Genomic DNA, 11,431 nt, shown 5'->3' with positions numbered 1-11,431 from the left:
TCCCACCTCTGATATAGGGGTCCCTGTTTGACTAGAAGATTTCCAAAATCGCTTCCAACCCTATTATTCTATATTCTATGTCCAATAGAAGTTACTTCTAAGGAAATAGTAATAATATTCTGGTAGTGACAGATCTTCCTGGGCTCCAAGATCACCATACATGGGGACTGCAGCCAAGAAATTAAAAGACGCTTGTTACTGGGGAGGAAGGCTATGGCAAATCTAGACAGCATACTAAAAAGCAGAGACATCACCCTGCCAACAAAAGTATGTATAGTCAAGGCCACGGTTTTCCCAGTTGCAATGTATGGCTATGAAAGTTGGACCATAAGAAAGACTGAGCACAAAATAATTGAACTATGGTGCTGGAGAAGACTCCTATGAGTCCTCTGGACCGCAAGGCGATCAAACCAGTCAGTCCTAGAGGAGATCAACCCTGACTGCTCTTTAGAAGGCCAGATCCTGAAGTTGAAACTCAAGTACTTTGGCCACCTAATGAGAAGGAAGGACTCACCAGAGAAGGGCCTAATGCTGGGAAAGATGGAGGGCAATAGAAGAAAGGGACGACAGAGAATGAGATGGCTGGATGGAGTCACTGAAGCAGTAGGCGTGAGCTTAAATGGACTCCAGAAGATGGTAGAGGACAGGAAGGTCTGGAGGAACGTTTTCCATGGGGTTGCGATGGGTCGGACACGACTTCGCAACTAACAACAATAATATTCTACTGATAATTGATAATTTAGCTATTTTTCACCTAAGTTATCTTAACTAATGAGTACTGTTATTATTCTTTACTCCTTTTGCTCAAAGGCTGCATTCACATAACACATTAATCTATAGTTGTTTGTTCTCAGTTTACCCAAGTGACATAAGTTCACACAACACAGTAAGCCAATTATATACTACAATGGCCACATAAGCTACCAAGACTAATTCAAGTAAAACAGATTATGGCTTAATTATGCATTTCAGTACTGTTTTGTTTGCTTCAGGCTTAATTATGTATGAACACAGCCAACTGTGGCTTTAGTCAAAAATTGCAGTTTAAAGTGTTAATTTAGGAGCTATAAATCCATTCAAAATTGCTAAGTGCTAATGTTAATGTGGCAAAAATTATAAGCTATGTGAAATGCTTTCAAGATAAAAAAAAAAAGTCCAGTGCAGTATATAAATTGTACCGAAAATCCCAGCTCTAGCCACGTGTGTGGTATAGCTCTGCCTACTTCATCTTTGCTCCACCCACTACAGTTTTGCTCCTCTTAAAACGTCTGGAGGGTAAGTAGTCCCTTCTTACAAAGATTGTTGACGTCTGCCCTATGGTAAGAAGAGCATACTTTCCTAAGTACAGTAGTGAGTGTTTTGTTTCGTTTATTTCCTCTTAGGCTCGTGCGCTTTTTCAAATGTATGACAGGCAGAACTCGGCATGCAGCTGGGTAATCGCTGGCGTAAACACTTTATCTGTTTGATTCTTCTTGATGGCACAAGGTGTAGAAGTCTTTCCAGGTGGGGGGAGAATTTGACTACGCCAACAGTGAACTCTAGATTTATTCATATACACATATGGTGTATTTATTTTTAAAAAAAATTGTTCGAAAAAAAGTATTGCTACGATTGGAGTTGAATGTACCCTTATTTGGAAATAAGCCTAGTTGAAGAAATCGTGACATACATTTCTGAGAAAGCGTACATGAGCAGAATGTTCGGGCAAGCTGTTCGCTCGTGAACATGATGCGAATTTCCACTTTTTAATGTATGCCTCTGTAACGCAGAAAAAAAGTGCATGGGGGCTGCGAAGAGCTGGGGAAGGCGAGATGTTTTGCTAGGGATCGAACCTGCTCCCTCCTTTCCTTTGCAGAAGGAAAATCGCTGTGCGCGCGGCGGCCGTTCTGGCACAGCGCGTCCTCGGCCTGCAGGGTGCAGGCGTTAGCCAAGGCGGCCGCGGTGGCGGTGGGGAGGGATGGGGAGAGGGGGAGGAGGAGGAGCCAGGCCGGCCTCCTTCCCTTCGGCTCTCGAGTCCATTTCCCCAGCTCTAGTGACACAAACGCACCAGGCGAGCGCCGCTACTGCCCGAGCCGGGATCTTACAAACCCCTCTTGGCCGTCTTCTCTACCAACCCCCCCCCCCTTTGGGGCTGCAGCGAAGGAGTGCGCGGGGAAACTCCAGCTTGCGAGGGGAAGGGGAGGGGGGCAGGACACCAGCTTCCTGCTTGCAAAGAAGGGGGGCGGGGGGAGAAAGAAGAAGACGAAGAGTAGCCGCCGCCGTCGCCTCGCCAAAGGTAGGTTACGGCGGGTGGAAGAAGAGTGAATTGCGGATCTCTGCAATTCTGAAGGGGAAGCTTCTGAAGGGGAAGCTTCGTGTGCGCTTGTGAACCCCAATATGTCTTCCCTCCTCGGCCCCCCACCCTCTTCCAGCTGTCTCCACCCTGCGCTCCCCGTCCCCTCGCAGCTGTTCCTGTCACTGCCAACGTTGCAAATCTATACGAGATTAGGCGGGGTGGTGGGAAAAAGATGCGCCCCCCCTTTCCCATATAGGGATTTTTCGCTTGTGGAATCTTGTGGAGTCTCCTCCTCCCCCCCTTTTAATCTCATCATTTACTGTTTTCCCCTCCCGTCTCTCTCTCTCTCTCTCTCTCTCTCTCTCTCTCTCTCTCTCTCTCTCTGTGTGTGTGTGTGTGTGTGTGTGTATATACACACACACACATATATATCCAATTATTATATATATACACACACAGACACACACACCCGCGCGCGCGCGCGCGCACACACACACACACACACACACACCTCTTTTCAGCAATGGAGAGGAGGAGGAGGTTTTAAATAGAGACAAAAATGAAGAGAAAAAGGGAGACACTTCTCCTTCCAAAGAAAGACGCTTGTTTATTTATTGCACTCCTGGAGATTAGTGTTGATTTGGGATTTCTGATAATTTTGGGGGGAGGGGGGGCAAAAAATGGTTTGTTCAGAAGTGATAATCTCCAAAGCAAATTTATTTTTTAACACCACAAATTAAAAATGTGCTTATTGACTCTAACCTCCTTCTCTCTAAGAAATGGTGGTAGGGTTAATTCCCCACTTTTTTCCCTTTTTGAGTGAATTTGATTTCTTACTGTTTGCATCTCAGGCTCTAATCTCAGGAAGGTTTCTCTGCTTTTGCATATTTCTTGTTGTTTTTAAATGCAAAGATTCGTTGCAAAGGCCCACAATAGAAAATTCGTTTTGACATTTGCAGTGGGGGGGGGGGTAAGAAGAATTAGGAAAGGGGAAGATATTTTTCTATTTGTGTTTAAAGGGGGGGGAAATGTGGGTAAATATTTTCTTTAAAAATAAGGACGTTTGGCATGTGGCTGGTGGGTCACAAGTCTAGGGGGGCTGTAGGGGGGACTACGTTTTAAATGTTGGCAGCAAGGTCCATTTCCTGGTAGAGCTGGATTTAACTTTGCTATTCCATTTAAAAAAAAAAATAGGGGAAGGGCTCAGGGTGAGTGAAGTGTCCCCCTTTTGGCTTGAGGGGGGTGGAAGGGGGTACTTTGGGTTGAAAAGGAACCCATGCAGCAGGGATCCTGTTCTTGGAGAAAGGGGGATTCTGAGGGGCGACTCTGATGCTCATTCTGCTGTCAGAGAGACATCTGTCTGTAGGGGAACATGGTTGGCAGATTAATCCTGAGCACTTAATGCATGTCGATGTTTAAAAATCAGAAGCTTTGAATGCTTCTGTGTAGCTCTCAGTTTTATTTAAAATTAAAAGAGAAAGCTGAACAGTAGTGATTGATATAAATCTGAATTATATCCCAGTTTGTGTCCATGATGGTCCCAGTTAGCATGCAAGTTTTTCCATATATCTTGCAAGGAGGGGCGTTGTGTCACCCTGTCCCTCTCTCCAATTTTGTCAGTGTTGTTTGCATTTTTTCCAGTGAAAGCTTTCCTTCCTCCCCCTCTTTGTGAGGGAGAGAATGGATATATGGTACATCAGTTTGCTTATGGTGCAAGTTGATGAATTGGGGGTTGCAGGGAAAGAAAAAAGATACCTGCTTTTCTCTTTAAAGACCAGTCCAGAGACCATCCCTTGTGTGGATAATCAAAAGGTAATTAGGCAAATATCTTCCAACCAGATATCAGCCAGATATCTTTCAACCATTCCAGACATTCAATGACATATATTTTTGGTGTTGTTTTTTTTTAAAGAGATCTCCTGTCAAAATGTAGCAGTTTAGGGCAGGTTTTGGGGGAAATTTCTTTCTGGTAAAGAAGTCAACTTCCAACCTGGGCCAAGGCTAGAGGCACATTTATGGGGTTTTTCATTGGACATAGATAGTTATAGTCAGTTTTTCTACTAACTAAAAATATTTTTTCATATCTTTATTTGAACTTCTCTTCATCAGCCTATGTCTATCATGCTGGCTTCACATCCAGATCTCCCCTTGCAAGATTTTTTTTATTGCTGCTTTATGTAATATTAATTGTCATTTTACCGCCTGCATATAGAAATGTGGGGGAATGAAAAAAAGATACTAAGGTTGCCTTTTAATACCACTAAGGGAAAAAAGGAGTGTACTACTAGCAAAGTTTTGTTTTGTTTTTAAAAAATCTATGACTAAGAGACTTTGAAGGAAGTTACTAACATTAAGTGTATAATGGCAACGCTTAGAAGAGCAAAGGTCATGATCTGGAAGTGACCTGAGCTTTGCCCACACTAAAACAGCTTGCACTGTCAGTAAGCAAGTAAAGAGGTTAGGGCAGGCCAGGAGTATGACTTATTTAAAGGTCAAGGCACAGAATTAAACCCAGAAATTCTTTCTTACATTAGAAGAACAACTTTTGTCAACAAGACAAAGAGATAAGGCAACATGAGTTGTTCTTATTACCCTGTTGAGAGTATTGTCCACCTGCCCCATACTTGTGTAATATGAATGCAGATTTTTGCATTACTTAGACTGAAAGTAAATCTTTGTGTACCATATTAACAACATCTGAAACTTCTACTAGCTAGCAACATTAATGTATACATTCAAAATATGCAAGAGCAGTTCAATTAATCTTGCTGTAGTATGTGAAAACACCCTTGCTAGATTGGAAACTTGTGTGTGAAATTCTCTCTCTCTCTCTCTCTCTCTCTCTCTCACACACACACACACACACACACACACACACACAGGGAGGGAGGGAGGGAGGGAGGGAGAGAGAGAGAGAGAGAGAGAGAGAGAGAGAAGAGAGAGAGAGAGAGAGAGAGAGAGAGAGAGAGAGAGAGAGAGAGACTTAAGTAGTTATCACCTTTTGGAGAACAAAATTAGTTTATGACCAAATTGCATTGTTCTAAAATGTTCCTCCCCTTAAGCTGGCTTTGATGATCAAGCTATGATGTCAGTATATTATAGGAACTATACTCTGAGAAATTTGGCAGGCATTGAGGACAACCATCTGAAACAACTGGAACTTGCCAACAAAATGGGAATGTGTAGTTTTAGCAGCTGGTTATGAAAGAGAGAGAAATAGCTTTTAAATTTCATACAAAAAGAAGAAATGCCATGCTCCCCAATTTGGTTGCCTTTATTTTAAACAAGATATGAAGAATCAGTTGTGGTTACTTGGCTGAGGGATGTTGCTTCCCCCCCCCCCAGTGTTGATGGAAATGAAGCATTTTGTTTTGATTATGGTTCATATGTAAGTTAAGCTTGTCTTGGAGAGCAGTTATAGACTTGTTTTTGAGATGGGAGTGTGTGGGGAGGGGAAGGTCTTATACATTTCAAAGATGGGTGGGTGCTTTGCCCTGCTGTCACTGAATTTGGGCAGTATTAATAGATCCCATTTAAGCTTGCAGAGGTGCCTGCATGGGGATTAAGCTATAGAAGGTGATACATAAGTGGTTTTTCCTGGTAGCTTTGCAACAACAACCAAACAGGTTTCCCTACCTGTAAAAATTAATACTTGTGTTCTTTAGATGGCCGAAGTGGCTGAGCCATTGTACACATAGAAGTGTTCTATCATAATTTTTATATATCAGTGCCATAGTGCCCTCTTCATCTCACCTGGGTTGACCTTTGGCTAGGATGACCTTGAGGAAATGCTTTTTTTTTTTTTGGACCGCCACTCCATATTGACTGTGGTTGTAGCGTCAGGTATTCTACCCATAATTCCAGAGAGCAGAATAAAAACTGCAGAATCTGTTAAAAACCCAACTTTTCTTTTCACACTCACATCTGTAATTTTTTTTTTTACTATATTATAGTTATTTCCATTGCTCTGAGATGTCCCACACCAATTTCTGCTTGCTGACACTGGCTGTTGAATTAATTTTCTTGTTAAATATTTTTATATCTTGTATACATTACTGTTACTCTCTACTGTTGTTGGACATATTATACATTGTTCATAATTGCCTCAGATCGATGCAGTGAGTGCATAGGAGCATGTCATGGTGATTGGTTTTTTGCTTGTTTTGCTTCTCTCTCTCTATATATATGTGTGTGTGTGTGTGTGTGTGTGTGTGTGCGCGCGCACACGTGTGTGCTTACCACGTGATGCTGATATCATTAGTGAACAGTTTCCATAGTTGCTTAAGAAAAGACAGCCTTATGAAGGACAAGACTGAAAGGTAAAAACTTGCCCAGGACCACTTGAAGTACATAATTTGATTTTTGTTCTTGTGTATCAAAATCGAATGGCTTCTCCCTTAAACTTCAGAAGAAACAGTAACCTTTTATTAAGTAAAGTACCAACCTGAATTTTACCAATGTAATAGAAGAATCTTCCTGAAGAGGCTGTGGAAGTAGACAGTCATTGGCAATAGCACCATCCTGTGGTATCTGAAATTGAGGCCAGTTGGTTTTCAAGTTGTTGATCCAGATATGGCAACTTTTCCCCATACATGAGAAAATTTAGGAGTAGGTAGACCTAGCCCCCCCCAAAAATGTGCCTCACAATTGCTGAATAAAAGTATAGTATACAGTTGCTAATAAAGCCATTTCTTATAGGGTATGGTTTTCAATTAATATATTATTTCAATTTAATGATATTATTAGCGTAAATCATTATTGCATTAACTATAAGTAATTTGTGACATAATCTGATATGCTGATAGAGATCGGTGGGAGCATGGCAATCAGGTAAAGCATGATTTGTCCTATGATATTAAATGACTTTAAGCTCATGATTTATTTTAGACTTATGGATCACAAGTGTAGTTCAATATAATTTGTGAACAGGACAGCATTATTTGTCTGTACTTTATATGGTTTAGTTCTAGTTTAACCAGCTGAATCTCTCATCATTTGATTGAGATGCAATATGTAGGCATTTTAAAAAAATTAAAATAAATAAATCAGGAACTTTCCATGACTATCTTTCTAACCTACTCATTAAAATTGGATTTGAATTGTATGTAGCCAATATCAGGTAGAGTTCAGGATCAAAAAATTTTGCAAGCTATTCAGTTAAAAAAAGAATATATGTTTGTATGTAAAATATTTTGGTATTTGAATATTACTCCTGGTTTTTCTCTCTTTAACTAATGAAGCTGCTGTGTCAAAGAGTTTAATAAATCTATATATAGATACTATATATAGTGTCTTTGTAATGAATATTGGATTTTTTCTCTCTTTAAAAAATATATAAAAGCTGATGTCTAGAAATGAAGAGAGATATTAATTCCTAACATAAAAATATTTAAGAACTCTCTCCAATACTAGAGGCATGTTCAAAGCTGAGAGATGTATAGAACTTGAAATATTGTATCAAGGTTAGGAATCATAGTTCTTTTAAACAAATGTTGATGGAATGTATCCTAATAAAAGTACTTTGAACCTAGATGACAGTTTCTGTTTTCCAGAGTGTGTCACTTCTATTAACTCAGTAAATCTTTACAACAATCCCGTTAGGTAGGTGAATATTATATTGCAGATGAGAGAAAAGGGAATATGACGTTGCCTAAAATAATCTGATGAATTCATGGCAGGAGTGAAATTTGTTTTGCACAAACAACGTACTCCTAGCCATTTTGCCAAATACAATAATCATGAATTCTGGATTGTGCTTCCTTAGATTGTATGGTTTAGAGACAGCTCAGATTGGTTTACTGTGTTTGTTGCTTTGGTTCCTCTACTCCCCTCCTTTGATTTCTGCCTGTTTTGACTAGGTAGAATGCTGACTTTGTGCAGGCAAGCTCCTGGTCATTGTTTTGGGGATACAAAACATCTGATTTCTGCAGTGCTCAAGAAAGACCAAATTCTGTTGGAAGGAACCATCAAGGAGCTGGTCTGGGGAAGACTCGTTGATCAGATGCAAATGAAGCAGTCTAGCGCCCCCCTCCCCCCTATTGCTGTGGCTTAACCTGTATTAAGGTCATTTACAGTACTGTACAAACATAGTATAAGCAACCTCAGCTGACGCTTGGTCCTGCCCTGGGCTGCTGCCTTCCTTTCAAATCTTATGTCTTTCTGAGAGCTTTATCGGTGCTGTCTTTTGGAAGTGGGGCAGAGTTCACTATTGCTGGTATGAACTGTGGCTGTGTGTGATTTAGTGTGTGTGAGTGTGTTATATGGGTGGAGATATGTCAGCTGAAACACACATTTGATTTAAATGGTTGGTTCCCATCACAGAGGAAGAAAAAAAGGAGGTGTTGGGGGGGGGTGAGGAAGAGACATTATTTGAGAGGCAGGAAAGATGAATGTTTGGTGTAAGGATGCTTCTAAGAGTCACACAGAAACCCCACCAAAATGAATGTATAAGAAGAAGAGCTGTGTTGGGTGAAGATTGTCACATTTACTCTCAACCCTCATTTGAACTCCAATATCTTTGGAGGCTTATCAGATTTGGTGGGAATAGTATATCCATTTCTGCATTAGAATTTAATTCAGATTCTTCCTCACAGTATGGAAATTTGCCTTATATGGCATTAATATGCACATTGTGATAGTAGCCATTCTTAAATTTACCAAGGAATTTGGAAGGAAGAAGGAATCAAACCATGATAAATAAGCTACCTTCATTGTCAAGAACTGATCACCATTTAGCACGTAGAACAGTGGTTCTCAACCTTTCTAATGCCGTGACCCCATAATACAGTTCCCCATGTTGTGGTGACCCCCAAGAGGGTGTGGCCACCAGTAAGAGGGAGTAGGACAGCTGGGGAAAAGGGAAAAAAATGGCAGACAGCGTGGTTTGGCGACCCCCGTGAAATGGTCATTCGACCCCAAATGGGGTCCCGACCCACAGGTTGAGAACCACTGACGTAGAAGGACCTCCTTCCCAGACAGGCTACTTGAAACTGGGAAAATTACCCTTTTTCTGCAGTTCAGTTCATCTGCTGTATCTACCTGGACTTGGTTTTCCTTTTCAAGTATCTTTTTAGTAACATCTATGCTCACTTTTTGTGGCACATCAAGTTTGTACCTTTGTGGATCAGTGATCAGGATTTCCTGAGACATTTACCTGCTTGAGACTATATATGGAGTTTTCATATCATATATAGAAAATACCTGGGCTAGAAACTGAATCGTACATTTATCCTGTTGATGGAGCAATATTTCCTACTATCTCTAGAATTCTAGTTAGACAGCAGGTAGGAGGATGAATAGCACACAGATTTAACATTCAGTACTCACTGGGGTACCTTGCCTGCCAAGCTTTCTCAATATAAACAATATACAAATTCACAACATGGTATAGTATTGGTCCTAGAATACTGCTAGAAATTTGTTTGGGGATACAATGACAGTGTTTAATTATTGAAAGAAGAAGTATTCATACTCAGAATTATACTGGAAGTTCTGCCTGCTGCTTTAGAAAGAAGGCCAGAACCCTAATTCTGAATTACGCAGATTGATGTTAATCATTAATAAATGGGAAAGCACATTGTGCATTTGTAGGATATTCATCACTACATAAGATGAGAGCATCATTACATGTGTGGAAATCCCATGGTGTATAGGGATACATAGGAAAATAAATCCCAGTTTGTTTTGAACATATTTAGTAGGCCGATGACACTGATTTTTAGAAAAAAAAAATTGGAAACAAAGATAGCAAAAGAGATGGATGACTGGCTGGTATCTTGGAATATTTTGTATGGTGATATTTGAACATGACAAGGTTGTCCAATACGATTTTAAGGAGATGCCTTATATTGCATCTTTTCCTTTAAAATAAAGATAAACTGAGTTTGTAGCATTTATCCTAGATATTTTTGGTTTTTTGACAAAACACTAAAGGTCAACATAATTTATAACATTGAATGTGTTATAAAATAAGTATAGAGAGCTAGTTTGGTCTAGTAGTTAAAGACCAGGCTCATGAGTTCTAGTCACATTTTAGCTTGAAAGCTGCCTGGATGATTTGATGTGAGTTGTATCTCTCTTAGCCCAACCCACCTTACAGGGTTGTTGTGAGGAACATAGGAGGAGGAAGGAGCATTAGGTATGTTTGCCATCTTGAGTTATTTATAAAAATAATAAAGGTGGGATGAAAAACAAACCAATCTATCAGTCCAGTATTGAAGAGTTTTGGGACTGGGCATCAGTTTTTTTTATTCAGAACTGCATGGAATTTGTTCTTTTACACAAAACTTCACTCCTGACTCTCTAAAGTTTTATTCATTACAATAATATAATTTAGAATTTAGGAATAGAAACTCTTTGTTTGCTGCTACTGCCAAATGATGACAACATCTATGCCTTGAATTAAATGGGTCTAATTTTTCAAACTGATGTGCTTCACCTCCAAGAAAACCTAAGAGAACCCACAGATGTCTCCCTATTTTACCACAGTTGTATTGTGTCAGTCCATATACATTTTAATGGTCTCTAGTTTACTAGTGATCCTTAGTTTTACTGGTGTTTGCTGTTCCACTATTTATTTATTTTATTTATTTTCAAATATTTATATGCCGCCCAATCCTTAAGGACTCAGCTGCAGATTGTAGCTGCATTTCCATATTTTGGGGTACAAAGCATACCACTGAGATGTAGAAAAACAGCTGAGGTACATACAGAAACAACACAACAACCTTCATTATAGAGACATTTATAATAGCCTCATCCCAACATTACTATCTAAATACCAAAGGCACACAGGACAATTTTACATCTCCTTGCTGCTAATCTTAATACAACATATAATATTGCCAAGTTCTGCAAAGCAACACTTACAATCAAATTAGCCTTAATGAGCATTTCATTGTTTAGTTGAGTGTTTTGTACTGTAATAGATTTAATTAATAAAAAAAACAACTTTTGTTCCTCTGCATTAATTTAATGTTTTTATTTTTAAAAGATTTGTTTATATATACATACATTTTTAAGAAACACATTTTAATGCTTTCTAACCATGTGTAACTTTCATTTTTACACCTTTCAGCTGTTTAAAAATTATTAATTATTTGTATCCCATTTCCTTTATGGTGATCTATGATCATAATAAAGTTTTGCTTGAACAAC

General features: G+C 39.6%; 1 protein-coding gene across 3 annotated transcripts in view; it reads left to right on the top strand.

Annotated features, from left to right (window-relative positions):
* The first annotated feature begins 1,253 nt into the window (after positions 1-1,253).
* THRA (thyroid hormone receptor alpha) overlaps positions 1,254-11,431 on the top strand; it is a 163,440-nt gene continuing 153,262 nt past the window's right edge. The window contains exon 1 of one of the 3 annotated variants that reach the window (XM_039358801.1): positions 1,254-1,275. The gene's annotated coding sequence lies outside the window, so the exon portion shown is untranslated. Of the gene's footprint in view, positions 1,276-2,189; positions 2,276-11,431 lie in introns of those variants that run through there. The other 2 variants (XM_039358800.1, XM_039358802.1) reach the window with 2 other exon arrangements.

This window comes from Crotalus tigris, unplaced genomic scaffold, assembly GCF_016545835.1.
Source record: "Crotalus tigris isolate CLP2741 ecotype Arizona unplaced genomic scaffold, ASM1654583v1 scf7180000019068.10715455, whole genome shotgun sequence".
NCBI classification, from domain to species: Eukaryota; Metazoa; Chordata; class Lepidosauria; order Squamata; family Viperidae; genus Crotalus; species Crotalus tigris.
Note: the sequence above shows the minus strand (reverse complement) of the source record. Positions and strands in the feature narration are given on the sequence as shown.